Here is a 9,598-nt window from a genome sequence, read left to right on the forward strand (position 1 = left end):
CACTTGGGAGATGATGAGCAACTTCTTGCTTTGCCCAGCTGTCCCTGGCCCCACTGCTCATGGCAAGGGAAACATGACCAGCACTGTTTCACTGCTGCCTAATTCCACCTCCACACACCCACACTGGAACTAGATGATGTCTAAGGTTCCTTCCAACCCAAACTATTCTAGGATTCTATGATTCCCAGCCCACCAAAAGCCACATCCCAGCTTTCCCCTTTAAATGTTGAATTGGCCTCATTCTCCCCCAAGGAACTGTGAACCTACCCAATCCTTGCTGTGCTCCACTGGCCTCAAGAGAGCTAAAATCAGACAGGGTCTTTTGAGAAAGTGCTCCCCTCCATAAGATAAACTGGAAAGGAAAAAGGGATTTGGAAGCCCAAGAACAGATGGGAACAAAGAGGGACTGTTCTATAAAGACCTTCAATAACAGGGCATTCTTACGAAAACCACAGAGCATCATGAAGCTCGGCAAACAGGAAACTCAGACTCCAGTTACCTTTTTAATCCCTGAAGATGCTCCAGGACAAAGCATTGCTATCCTCAAACCCTGCCTTTCCAGAAGTAACAGCTTCCTGGTGTACCTTTGCCCTGCTAGTGACCCACTGAGTCCTTGTCACCACACTCCCACCCTCACATTTAAATCTCACTGAGGAGCTGAAGTCAGAATTGACGTGGTTTACACACATCTGCTGAGATGGGGAGTATCATTTTTTCCTGGCTCCCCATGTGAATTACAGCCCCCTCTGGGCAGTGCAGAACTGCTTTTGAAGAGGAGCTAGAAAACACTTCAGCACTTTCTGAACAGATAAAAGGGGAACTGTCGAATCCAGTAGCTCTGGAGAAGAGAGAGATTTCTGCTTCCCGACGGCTGTTTACAGCACTCGTGCAGCCTGGCTGGGGCTTCATTAACCACCGTGGTGCTCCAGCAGAGTCACCAGCACCACCCCATGCTCCTGTCTGCCAGAAGGCCAGAACATCACTCAAACAGCATCTGGTTAACATCCAAATCCCAGGAAATTCATACACCCCTTGCTGCCATCCAAGGTTTCTGAGGCTCTGATTCCCAACATGCCCGAGTCAGAGCTGGGCTCCTTTTTTCCAGCTGGTTGGAAGGCAGCTGCTGGAAAGGCTGGAAAGACAAGCTCTGGGGGAAGACATGGGCACATCACAGCATTTCCCTGAAACACAGCAGTGGGACAAGCTCCCAGTACATCACAACAGCATGACAAAGATGCAGGGCAGTGCATGGCAATATAACCCCTGGCAGGGTTGGTAGCACCCCAAAGGCAGCAATGAAACCTTAAGACAGAACATAGCATTTTACCCTTTGTTTATCCCAATCTCCCAAGGCCTTCCAGCAACACACAGCTCAGGAACAGCTTTCATTACTTTGTTTAAACCCTTTCCAAACCCATTTAATCTTTAGCATCCACAGTATCCCATAGCAATGAGTTCCACAGTTTGCCTACACGGCATGGCAAGCAATTTCTCCTCTTGAAGCACCCCCAAAGTAATTTCACTGCAGATGCAGAAGGAGATGAAAAAAGCAGGGGGCAGTCTGGAGGAGAAGAAATTAAACCGTCACAGCTTTAGGAAGAGCTGGCAAGGAAAGGTTAAACGAACTAGGTTCATTCAGCCTAGAAAAAAAAGGAGAAGACTAAGGCACAGAGGCATAACAATCTTCCAGTAGCTTGCAGGTTATTAAGACAGCAGTCGATTGTTCTCTGTGTTCAGTGGCAGAAGAAGAAATAATTTAACTCGGAGCAAAGAGAGCTTAAGTTTAGACATCTAAAAAAAAAAGATTAAAAACTTTCTCCCTAGAACAGATACAGGGAAGTTGCAGAATTTTTCACTGGAGACATCTACGGAAAGGTTAAACAAACACCTGTGTGCAGGGGAAAGGTGTAATTGATCTTGCCTCAATGCCTACACATGGAGCAGACTATCTGCAGAGGCTTGTTCCAGCCCTCTGCGATACCAACAACAAACTTTTAAACTGCTTTCTTCATGCATTTTTAATTGCATTTTAATTTTTGTCCTCATATAGCTTGAGACAAGTGTAAAAAAAAACCAAAGCCATGGCTATTATATCAGAAATTACATGCTTTCCATCCCTTCAATGTAATAAAAAGATGTAAAAGTTAGAACAGATATATATTGAGCTTTACAGTCACACCAATAAATATGTATGGGTGTCGCGTCCCCTTTTGCTTTGCCAAAAATAGTACCAAATTATGCCAACCAATGAAAAACCACGTTTCATTAGGAAATGAACTTTAAAATACAAGATTAAAACGTGGGTTTTAAATCAAGATTTCCTGCTTGTTGATTTAAATCATGATTAAAATGGGTGATTTAAATCAGCCATCCTGAAGAAAACAGGCTGCCTCCTCAAGTTTTTAGGGTGGAGAAGACAGCGGTGCCCCAAAGACCAGTCAGGTAATTCCCGTTTCTACTGCTCTGCTCTTTCTCCAGCTCAGCATTCATACTATAGCCATCTTCTCTGAAGAAAAAAACAATTTCCATCCCCAAGCCTGACACCCCAAGTCCCTTCAACCACCCTCCTCTGAACAGTTTTCATGCCCAAAGAGCATCATCAAGAAATTTAAAGCTGACACAGAGTCAGTCTCAAACAAACTTCTCTTCAGCAATTATAATCAGATCCTCCCTGGATGCAAATAGTGTTTCTGAGCGTGGGCTCCAATCAAAGCTTGGGGATAATTACGACAGGATTTTAAAACCTGCCCTCGAGAACAAGAGGATTGTGGAATCAACACTCCTGCTTGAGGGGATGGAGGTACACACAGAAGGTGGGAACTTCCTGCCAGCAAGACATGGAGATGAAACTCCCAAACATCTTATTAGAAATGGATTTTGGATATTTCATCCCAGAACTGGTCTAGAACATCAGGATGCCACAAAAGGTGGTGGCTCCACATTTCTGCAGAACACTCTGGTCTTGAGATGGCCAGGTCTTATCTCCAAAGTCATGGCATAGGCTTCATGCAGAAGAAGCTTCCACAGAGCTCTGAGGGGAGCTCCAGAGATCCTTTGGTTTTCAGATTACTCTGCTAAAGCCACTGCCAGAGGTGCAAGACACTGCTGTTTCAGTGTGCATTCATCTGTCAGACCGAGGTGAACACCAGTTCATGTCCCTGGGCCCATGGACACAGATGGGACTGAGAGAGGAAAGAGAATCCCTGGACAGGATATTTACCAATTTTCTCTTTCCTCTAAATCAAAGGTTTACCTATGGTTCTGAAGATTCCCCAAATGAATCCCACCATATTTTATAGAGAGCTGAACTTCAGTTGTTGCAAAGCCAGAATTAACTCTGCAGACAACACAGGTTGAGATCCAGCCTACCCGAGCAACCTCCACAGGCCACATGGAATGTCCCAGTGCCCGAATCTGCCTTTCCTTATAGAAGAAGTGGAGAGAAGCACTCTGAGCAGAAAATTGAAAAGTTTTCCAGCAACAGTGTGTGAGATAGAGGCAACTCAGTCAGGCTAAGATGACATCTCTGGGATTCTGGATCTTAACCCAACTAGTCCATCCAGGAAGGAAATGCCTCATGGGCATTTTAATGGTCTTGGTGCTGGCAATTTCAGTGCAACAGGAATAGGAGAGGAAAAATGCATCAGCAAGGATGAAAGTAGGAAGGAGAGATCAGGACAAATCTAAAGAAATAACCAGAACTCCGAGAGGGATTGGTCATCCCACAATCAACTTGAAATTTTCTCAGCGCCTACTGAGATTTCATCAGAAACAAAACAGTTCTACCAAATGACATTTCAGCACAAATCCACCAAACTAAAAATCTAGGATTTCATCACCAGTATGAAAAATTGTAATTTTCCTTGGCTTGGCTTTTAAAAATCAAAAATCAAAGATTTTTAATGTTTTTTCTTCTTATGCCTGACATTAGGTGAAACAGAAAGAATGGCACCCAGGCAGGATTCACCTGTCTTTCTCTTGCCACCTCTTTTAACTTGTGAAGACTTGCTTCTTCTTTAAACAAAAGAGTCTGTGAAAGAAAAGCTAACTCATGTTAAAAGCTGCATCTGCAAAAAAGTGAAGGAAACTTTGAATCAAGGACAGAATAGGAATGAAAGACAACAAAAACACTACTAAAAATAAGTTTTAATCTTTCCATTAAGAAAAGTCCTTCTCCTGTTCAGTAAAATTGAACCCTTGGTGATTTTTTTCTGTTAATTGATTGTTGTATTGTTTTGTTTGAGCTTCTTTACCAATTTAATACATTCCATCTGCATTATGTTGGTCAGCACAAAAGGGTACTGGGCAAGTCAGACTCGAAATTTTCAGCTTTGGCTCAAAAGCCAAAATCTGTTGTTGATTGCTTGGGTAGAACAGCAGAGTGAGCTTTAAAAACAAATTCAACACCTTGCACAGCCCGAGAGGCATCTCTTTCCATCTGCCATCTCAAGCAATTCTCCTTGCAGCATGAGAAGCAGTCCAAGACCTGAGCATATTTTGCACATCCTCCCGTGATTTTGCAAACTCACCCCCATGACAAGGGGAAGAGCCACAGTCTCATCCGCCTCTCCTTCTCCCAGCAAGCAAACTGACTGCCTGGCCCTGGATTCTGTCATTAGAGACAGGAGTCGTTAAGAATTCATGCCCGCTGCCAACACTGCATTTTTTGGAGAGGTCCTGCACTCAGGCAGAACTAATGAGCAGGCAAAGAAAGGGAAGAGCAGTTAAAGCAGAAAACACGCACACAAATACAGCCAAAATGAGAATGCAGACTTATCTGTAGGTCTTCTCCCCTCCGAGGTGCTCGGCAGCATCGCATAATGAAATGTTTACCCGGGGGAAGGGATGATTGTCATACCTGTGATAGGGATGGGGAGGCTGAGGGAGGAAGGATCTAACGGTACCCAGGCACACTGGAGGGCTCTGTTGGAACTGGGGCTGGGTTTGACAGCACCCATCCTGACACATTCATTCTGCAGAGGAGATCACAAGGTGCAGGCAGTGCCTTCGGATGGCTCCGAAGGCTGCAAATTCTCAGCTGTAAAAATAGGCCAGATAATACCTGTCTGAAGGGGATTTATCCTGCTGTACGTGCAAAATACTTTGCAGTCATTGGACAAAGGATTTTATCAAAATACAGCCAGAGGCTGGATGAGATATTAACCTCCCCCTCTTCCAGCTACTGCAAAAAAAAAAAAAAAGAAAAAAAAAAAAAAAAAAAATCCTGCTGGTTTCTGGGATTCTTCCTGCATTTCTCTGCAGAACAGCCAGCTGTGGAGCTTGTGCAAGTGCTTACCACTAATAACAACTTTAACTGTAATGGAAGAGCAGAGAACTTAATCACATATAGAAATAGGACACGCAGGGATGGGATTCACAGAGGGACAGGCTCTCTTTGCACTCACAGAGCAGTCTACATAAGGAAGGATGCTCTTCAATGTACACATCTCCATGTACAGCTTTGCTGAATTGTTGCTGCCAGAGAATCGTAACTAAAGCATTTCTCACTTCCATCTGTTTCTGTTGTAAGCCATAATGTTACAGAAGCATTTATTCCTTCTTCCCTTTCTCTTCCCCTGCCTGCTTTTTCCCCAAGCATCCAATTTTTTAGGCCTATAACCCTGAAAATGATGAAAGTCTCCCATTGATTTCAATTGGCTTTTGTTTAAGGGCTTGATAGCAGAGAGAAAAATTGAATGATCATTCATTGAACGAGACAGATTTGGCCCAGTTCCCCAGCTGGTGTAAATCAGCATGAGCACTCAGAACTCGGAGGCTCCCTGCCCTGTGCTGATGACTTAGTCCACTTCTGTGCACACCAGGAATTTTAATGATGCTGCCCTGCCCTGACAGCACATGGACCCAGCGTGCAGCTCTTAATGCTGCTCAGCAGCTCCAGCTCAGGACTGTGCATGATCCACCTCACCCACCTTCAGGACAACATATGCCATGGGCTGGAAGGGAGCTCTGAAGCTGCCAAGCTGTTCCCCTGGAGCACAAGCTTTTTCACTGCCACCAGGTATCCCAGGATACTGGATCATTGCTCCCAACAAAAGGTAGAGCATCCTGTTAATCCCAGTATTCAAACCAGGATGCCCCTAATGTGTTACACCCATACTCTGGACTGTGGCAATGGAAGGGGGGCACCTATCCATGAATTTACTTTGCCTCCCTTCCTCTCCTCGCTCACCAGAGGGAATTAGCCCACCTGGGATTAGAGCAAGCAGCCTGTGCTGGCAGCAAGGTACAAAGCACAGAGAGGCTTTGCAGCAGCACGTGCCTGAGGCAAGACAAGAAGCATACCAAACACAACTCTAAAGCCATGCTGCTGCTGAAAAATCCCCTGGAATTACCTTCCTCTCATGATGCAGATATTCTTTCTTTCCATAGCTCACCTGTAGGCCTGTCCAACCTAAACAAGGTGTTCCCGAGATGGGCAGGGCGCACTACAGCACTGCCATCAGGGCTAGCTGTAAGTTCAGGGTATGAATAGGGGTGAGGAGGCAGGATACAGGGTCAAAGGTAGTCAAACCTCTGCCAAAATGTGTTTTTCCCTGAGTTTTAATTTCCCAAATTAGAGAGATAATACAAGAGACAGTCTGGAGGAGCAAGAACCATTTGTCTACAAGCCTCTAGCATTGATCAGCTGGATCTTTCTTTCCCTACAGAGGAGATTGCTTTAGTAGTCCAGAAAAGGAAGGGGAAAGGCAAAGCAGAAGAATGAACAAGCTAACAAGAGGAAAACCTCTGCCTGGCAAGTCTCTTGCTCACCTTGATTAGTCGAGCAGGATATAGACATAAAATTACAATTGCTTCCTCCGTTCCCCCCGCCCCTCCCTCTTCGTGTGGGGAAGATGTTAAAGACGTCAGGCTTGATTTACCCTGACACACTGACTGACTCACGGCAGCTACAAATCCTCCCCACCAAACCAAACCAAACCTCCTCTACCTGCCACCAGGCTGCAGATGGCAGGGGGAGGAGGGGGGAAGCACCATCTCCCCTTCTTGCTGTGCACATCAAGCCAAACAACCTCCTCTTTCACCCACCTCCCAAAAGCAGACAGGCAGCTTTTGTTCAGGTAGCTGACGCCGCTGCACGAGTGTGTTTTAAACAAGGCCACGCGATTTCTCCTTTGCTTTATGCCTGTCTGTGCTCATTTTTGTTGATGCAAGAATCTGGGGATGTGCTGGAGCACACATGTTCAGCTCAATCTGACCACTGCCAACTGAATTACAGCTCAATTTCACCGGGGTGATTAGCTCCAAAAGGAGAAAGGAGATGGCGGGGGAAAAGTAAACGCCGACCTATCCTTATGCAAACTTCCAAAGGAACAGCTAAAGTGTGTTTTGGATAGAAAAGCAAGAGAAAGCTCTAGGCAGGAGGGAAGGAAAAGGGGTGGATAAAAGGAGAGAGGGAAAGATCTAATAGAAGCAGATGCGGTGCAGTCTGGGATACAGTTCTGGCACGTCTCCAGAGGCCAAAGCAGTTCCTATAGGATGGAGGTTTTCTTTTAAAAATACTAATGGGCTGATTTGCAGAGCTGCCTGGCTCTCAGGTCTCCCACTGAAACTACTCCTCAAACATCATTAACATGTGTGCACTACTGAGAAAGCCTTCCAAATATGACCCTGCAGCCTGACTGCGGCAGACGGCTCAAACAGAGCCCAAAGGAGGGATGAAAAGGACCAGCCCCCCTTGCCCAGGTACCACACACCACCCTCACAGGCCAGGGTTTGCTGTGGCACTGTCATGGCTCAGGGCTGGCAGGAGATCCACACACCTGGCTCTTACTTCTCAGCCCCACGGGCTTGTGGTGTCCTCCACACCCCCCAGGCCAGATGGTCCTGGTGGGAGTCATGATGTAGCCCAGTATCACTGCCCTTCCTTCACCACCTGCCCTGTGCTTCTTCATCCAGCACACAAGGTCTCCTGTGGTGGGAGAAGACTGGGACATCCATTCCTGAGGAAGGGAAGTGCTGTCAGTCAAACCACATCCTCCAGCACTCAGCCCCTGAGACCCTGTGTCAAGACAAGAGGCCACAGCAGCCATAAGAACATGGCCACAGCCTTCCCAAGAGGAAGAGGGGGAAAGCAAATGAGGATATCTGTGACTCTCTTCTTGCTGCAAACCCTTTGATTACATTCAGCATCCGCAGGGATCTGCCTTCCATGATGATCTAGTCCTGCTTCATATCTATTCATTTTCTTCTTTTGGACTCCACAGCAGCAAGTTATGATGGAATATATATGTAATTATGCATGTCAGGAGAATGGACTTACCTTCATTTTCTTTAAACTTTTTACTTTATGAGTTCGCTGGGTAACCCACATCACAAGATACAGCAAATCTTCCTACTCCTCTCTGGACTGTACTTGGCTTCTCCCTCTCCCAGCTGCCTCTCTACTCAAACAACACATCTCAATCCGATTAGTCTCTCCTTGCCTCCAAGCTCCCCTGTACTTTAAATCTACCTTTTTGAGGTTTCCTACACCTTTCCCCCCAAAAGGTAGTCACAATTCCAGAAGTGGCAGTTTTAGAGGGAGAACTTCCCTCACCCTCCTGGTAACACACATCTGATTCCTGAGACTGACCACCACTGAACACACTAACACTAGCAAAGTGACCTTTCCCACTATTCAAGATACTGAGGGATCAACAAAACTATTCATATTGTACTTTTCAGGAAACTGCTGGAAGGGCACTTTGTCAAATTACTGGAGGAACCAACAAGACATATCCCAGAGCTTGAGGCTACTTGTATTTACTAGCAGAACCACTACTGAGTTTATATCTTATCTACAAAAACAAACCCAGAAACCTTTCCATCCCAAGAGGGAGAAAACACCATTTGTACAGTACAATACAACACAACAGTTCTCAGTGACATTGGCATGCTGAGCTTCCTTTTGCAACCTCCTGGTTAAGAAAAGCTCCAAAAAATGTGTGTTGTGTGATAAACAAAAGCAGCACAGCTGGAACTCCTGTGATACAGAATCCCGTTTCTCTGTAGTTATTTATAAACTCTTCTTTCCAATAGTTGGGAGCTTCATAAACTAGAGCAGATCAATAGACCTGAAAAGGTAGAGGCTGATCAGAGGGAATTAGATGACATTGGTGTACACATCTTTAGAAATAGAAAGAGAAGAGCTGATCAAAATACATGGGTCAGAAAGGGTTTTTTTCCCCCATTTTCTTCCCCTCAATCAGATATTTTCTCCATATCCAAATAAAATTTTCAAAGTGCTGGTCTTAAAAAAAAGAGCATATTTCCTTTTCTCACACACAAGCCGAAGTAATTTCTGATTGGAAAATTTCCCATTGGAAAATGCCGGAAATCAAATTCATCATGGTTTTGGGAAGGGTGGCAGGGAGAAATCTGACTTGGGTCTTACTTGCCACTAAAATCAAGTCACTGCCTTTTTTAGGCTGCTCAGAAAAAAGAAAAGCAAGAGTATTCTTTTCTCAGCAGAAGCACTGCAGCTTTTTGGACAGATGTGGTTGTTCTTCATGTGCAAGAAACTTCTGGGCTCCCGGCTGTTGAGACAGCCCAGAGATCACCCCCGGCCACAGGAATGTGAGCACAGCGCCGGGGTTCC

This window comes from Zosterops lateralis, assembly GCF_965231275.1.
Source record: "Zosterops lateralis genome assembly, chromosome: 9".
NCBI classification, from domain to species: domain Eukaryota; kingdom Metazoa; phylum Chordata; class Aves; order Passeriformes; family Zosteropidae; genus Zosterops; species Zosterops lateralis.